Source organism: Amblyomma maculatum, chromosome 10 (assembly GCF_055883805.1).
Source record: "Amblyomma maculatum isolate TAMU_Amacu chromosome 10, ASM5588380v1, whole genome shotgun sequence".
Lineage (NCBI taxonomy): Eukaryota > Metazoa > Arthropoda > Arachnida > Ixodida > Ixodidae > Amblyomma > Amblyomma maculatum.
The window spans coordinates 168,708,174-168,713,960 of record NC_139353.1 but is presented as its reverse complement, the minus strand read 5'-3'; positions in this window follow the sequence as shown (position 1 = coordinate 168,713,960).

Genomic DNA, 5,787 nt, shown 5'->3' with positions numbered 1-5,787 from the left:
AGGCTGCCCTGTTATGCGATAGACAACCTGGCATAAACCTCTGTAAGCTTCACATTAACCAAACTACAAACATGCCTCCATGGCCTAGGAGTAACCTTTCTTACTCGGGGCAGAAACATCCCAGAACATATTTCAAAATATAACTTTGTAAGCTCGAGTTAACAGCTCCTGCCATTCGTGTGGCCTCGTGACATTTGGTTTGTGCACGGGGTCCATCTGTTAATCATGCTGGTTAACATGCATGAAAAAGACATTTTCGCACAAACATTGGTGGAAAATGGTCAAATGGTGCACTGCGGATTTTGAAATGTATACCTATATGCATGCAAGGGCGGCATCATCACATAACATGATCAAGAGCTGCAGTTAGATGGAACTCCAATGCACATTAACTACCACCTCATACAATGGTTGTTGTTACCACAAGACCTAACAGCATGCTGACATCATTTCACTGAGCAATGGACATATATGCATACCGTATAGATAGCTTATGATTGTGGGTCTTATTTATTTCTATGACCTGTCGTCGGAAGCCCTACATTTTATGAAAGTGGGACAGGGTGAATATGCTGCACGAAGATACCAAGAAGCCTGTACAAAGAAAACTGCGAGTTAAATGACAGGAATTTTGAAACATTGAAATAAACAACAAACTACACTTTGTCAAACTTGTTATCGAGGAATGGAAATCATGCAGTCATCAAAAACACATCATGGAGGACATTTTAGGTCATCTTCACAAAAGACACACCCACACCTGACACACAGCTTCATACTTATGAAAGAAGCTAAACCAATATGCGACAAGTGTGGAGATGAATTAACAATAAACCATATCTTACTGGCATGTGCGCAAGACACGAGAAAATAAGAGGCAAATATTTTGTACAATTTTGAAACAGATCCATCTCCATCCCAGCATGATCCTAGGAGAGACTGCACTAGTTCAAATCCCTGCATTTTTGGTTTCCTAAAATGAAGCAATGTTCCTAAACAAACTGCATCCTAAAGAACATTTTAGTCATTACACACAAAATAAATACATTAAACCTTGTTCATGGTGCATGGCAGCATTAGTCGCTTATGCACCGTAAAAACCACAACGGTTAAGCTTTCGGTCTGGTGTGGTCCTTATTTACGTGACAGCGCTGTCGTGTGGGTCTAACGTTCCAGCGATCGGAAAGTGACCTTTTCCAAATTCTAGCATAGTTTTAACCATGAAGGCAATTCTACAAATCTCTAAAGACGCGCGGGTGTTTGATTTCGACTGTTTTATCTGCGTCCACCTGCTTTGTTTCTTGGACAGCCTGGAGTGACGAGTGTTAAAGATACGACATTTTTGAACATTTAGCATGTTTCTGAAGGCGTTGCTTTCCATTACAGGGCCCGCAAAAAGCAGCTGAATGCCAAACGCCGCCTAGGTTGGCTTTCTAGCAAGACAGCGATGTAGCGTGGAAAATCACTCCGCCGGTTCAGCGCTGGCCGCGGATTTGAAAGGCGAACTGTTCGAACTTGAAGCTACTGACCACACCTGAAACACTGAATTGTGAATATTATGAAAATCCGTCCTCTCTTCGAACATCCCAAGCAACCACCGACATCCATCGGACGGCTAATGGCCATCCGTTTCGGATGTTCCGGATGGCCGATGGACGTCCGCGAACAGCCAGTGTACGTCCGTCGGCCGTCCGATGGGCGTCCAAATGGACATGTTTGTCTGGCCAATGGACGTCCATTTCGGACGTCCGTTCCCGGATCTTTCTCGCATATTCGCATATATGCTGCATGCATGCTTTTTTCGCTCCCACGAGGCAATAAAATAGAAAAGCAGCTTAAAGTACAACAGGCATATTTTATTGTAAAATGTCTAATTCCTCAATATGACCTAAAACTTGAAGCGCACATCCATCTTCCATGATGAAGTGGAAGCAACCAGCTTTCTGCAAAAAGAGAAGAAAAAAAAAACAGGTTAGTAAATAGTCTGTCGCTCATGCACAGCATAATCCTTGACTCGAGGTTTTCTGGAGGCCAATAACAAGAAAATTGAGTATTTCTCATATTGTACCTGCCCTACAGCACTTGTTACAAGCAGTCTCAAATATCAGCGAGGTTCTACCCTCCTTTCCCTTAGTTCACGCCAGTTATATCGCACCCGCTATCTTTCGAATATCACATAGATTCATCTGCAATGCTTCAAGGATAAAGCTAAATAAGCTAAACAGTTCATAAGGCAGTATCATACAGGCCATACCTAAATTAAAATAAGCTGATAACGCGCTTCAATAATTTTAAGCACAGAAAAGGCCACTCGCTATCAGAAATGATTTTCTTTTTTTTTTTTTTTGTAGTGGTGCACAACTTTCAAGCTCGCGAGTTTGGGCGATTATCGCTTATCGTATTGTACAGCCGCCCTGATTTTTAACAATATAGCGCGAGCGTCGACCAAACTGCTGCTCAGCGCCTTATAACGGTGATAAGCGTGCAACACGGCGTGAGTTCGCGCACGCGCACGAAGAGAGAGCGTCTTCTGCTACGCTGTTCGGATCATAAAGATACACGCCCTGCACAATATCTGTTTGCGACGTTCCGCATTCTAGAGCATGCACGAACTCTCGCCGTGTTGCACGCTTATCGCCGTTGTAAGGTGCTGACCAGCAGTTTGGTCGATGCTCGCTCTATATTGTTAAAAATCAGGGCGGCTGTACAGGAGCAGTTATGCATTTTATCATTGTAATGCACTGCAGCGCAGACTGTGCCCTCGCAACCTGCAACTTGCATTGAAAAATGCAGAGAATGCCACTTGCGAAGGCAAGCATATTAAAAAGAAAAAAAAAAATATTTGAAGACCGACTGTTTACCCAGCGCATTGGTTGACGAAAACAACGAGGTTGTTTATAAGCCTCGCAAGATTGCAAGAGTGGAACGCGATAGCACCTCCAGCAATTTCCTAGTTTGCGTAGAGGAGAGGGAGAGCCAACTCAATCGACATACACGTACGCCACCGCGCCGATTACTCCTGGTTTTCGGTGTAACTAGCTCCTTAATGCTATCGCGTTGAAATATGTCAGTAGGTTCACTGCGCTGTTACATATTCATACAATTTTCGCTGCGCAGATTTTCACGAAGCTCGATCGCAGTACTCACTTTCAAACGCGGTCGCTTTCGCCGGAGTCGTCCGTCCCGATGTGTTGTCGTCGTGAACCACTGTTGCTCCAAGGGGGTAATCCTTTCACACTACGAACTGGCACAACTGCGCAATCGTTGTCCTTGCAGCGCACAAAGATGGGTGAAGGCATTCGAGCATAGTTGCGTGCACCCGCACAGAACGAAAAACAAAAAACTGCTGCCGCGAGCCGCGGCGGCAGGACGACAGCTGGCAATGGCGGCACAGAAACACGTGGTACGAAACTACGGCAGAAACATTCATGCGCAGAAATGAATTGGCCGTAATAAGTTAACACCATATTTTTACCGAATATTGTTAATTTCCTTAAATAGGTATCCTTTCTTGTGAGCATATTCAAGCGAAACCTACCATCCCCCCTCCCCTCCAACACACACACACTGCGATGGAATACGCAACTTTCAACCAAACAGCACGGCTACCGGCCGGCGGGGACTGGCGGGGATTTCAAACAGCAAAAAAAAAAAAAAACTTTTTGTGAAGACCCACAGTGCAAGGTAATCCGGCGCTGTCGTTCGCCAAGACGTGGTCGTGGACCATCGTGGATGGCGAAGCCGCGCAGGTGGTAAATGTAGTACATACGTTCAGGCTCAACTAGAGTAACAATTGAAGATCACGACCGCCGCTACCAACGGATACAACGAATTGCGGCATGAAAGCTGAGAAATTAATGACAATCGCCCCATACTGTGTACGTGCCAGAGTTTTTTAGGCCAACCAGCTAATCATTTGGTATATAATACAATTCGCTATCTCAGGGGCCGAATGGAAGTTGCAAACCTAATTGGATTTCCTATTGGAGTTTTGAGTACCATTTGGAAAATCCGAATGGAATTTTACACGCAATTAAAACTATTTGGAATGCCCAATTGGTATTTGCAGAACCATTTGGTTAATCCAACTGGACTAATCCATTGGAGAGGTGGTGTCCAATATTGGGTCCAGATGTGACCATTTGCAGGTCCCAATTGGCCCCAATGTTTTTTTTTTCACTAGGCAGGACACATCTCGAGCATTGAAGACAAGTGTGAATGTTGAAACAGAATTTTGTCAGCGAGGAAATATATGCCCTGGAAAAATACTCGTCCGTACGTACATCGGACGTACACCTCGTCTCTCATGCGGATATACAAAAACGGACGTAGTCCGTACGTACATCGGACGTACACCTCGTCTCTCATGCGGATATACAAAAACGGACGTAGTCTGTACCTCCAACGGACGTACGAATACGGATGTCCTAAACCGGAGGTTGTACGTATGTCCGACGAACGTACAATTTCGGCAAAGGACGTTCGGCTCTAGCTCGGACGTACAACGGACGTCGGTGGTTGCTTGGGATTGATACGTCCACAGTGGAGAATTTATGCGCCTCAGGGTAGGCCAGCCGTGGGAACACGGCGTGGTTGTAGCAACGATCGCTTGCATGGCACCCTCTGCAAAATTCCAAGTCAGCTTCTGAAACGAAATGTGCAGCGCACATTTTCTACCGCTTACAAAAATTCGGTGACGCATGCATATCTCCCTCACGTTTCAGAGCTGAGGCCGTTCAGTCAGGTCACGCTAACCTCGAGCATGTACGCAAAATTCAACGGCAAGAAAAAGGTGCAGGCTGAGCACTTGTCTGGTCTTCCCCTAAAGTAGTAGTAGTAATGCACTTTATTTAGGACTCAAGCGTTCAACAGGTCGGCTGCCTGTTGTACCAAGGCTAGTACCAAAGAACATTGTGGTTCGTAGAGAAGCGGATCATTCGCGCTTCCGGCTTTCCGGTTGTGCACTTATGTATTGGGGTGCAGCGGGTCTTCGCGTCAAGGAGTCGACGTGCAGCTCGCCGCTGTAGCAGCGTAGGCTTCTAGTAGATTCGGCATGTCTTTTGCCATGGCTCTGAGGAAGAATCTAAAGGAAGGATTTAACTAGAAACATCCTATTCTCTTTGCATGTGAGAAACGAGCATATGGCCGAATGTTCTGCACGGCGAGGTGTGTGTTGCGCCGGCGCTCAATCTTCGGAGGTCGATGCGGGATCTAAGACAGCGTAAATGATAGCTCGCTTGCATTACGGGCAGATCGAGGTGATATGTTTAGTGCGAAGCGAAAGCTGCTAGTGAATGCGTGTATCTCGATGCCAGATGGTGGAGCTAGTGCAGTACGCACTGCAGCTGCTTGACAAGCGATGCTTGCCGTACACAATCCTGAGTGAAGACAAGACCGTGATCTATGTTAGAATGGGCGAACTCTTCGTAGCATCTCATCGAGACTCGCGGCTAGCTGATTCACGCACGCGTAGCAAGCGAAATGCAGACATATATGCGTTCGACGTGCATATAGCCATGAGCCTGTATATTGACGTCCGCCGTATTGAATCGAAGAACGGATACGTTGGACGTATCTTTTGACACTTCATTGTTTTAATGTCATGGTCAATGTTAGGCCACCACATATAGACCTCCTTCATGTTTGCAAACAAACAAGACGATCGAGGTGGCGCTGCTCTCGTCAGCGATCCCACGGTAGGCAAAAAGCACGACCGCGGCCGGGGTACAGTGGCTAGCCGGGGCACTGTGGCCGAGCTTGTCAAGGCCGTGTTATTGTGATTTGCAG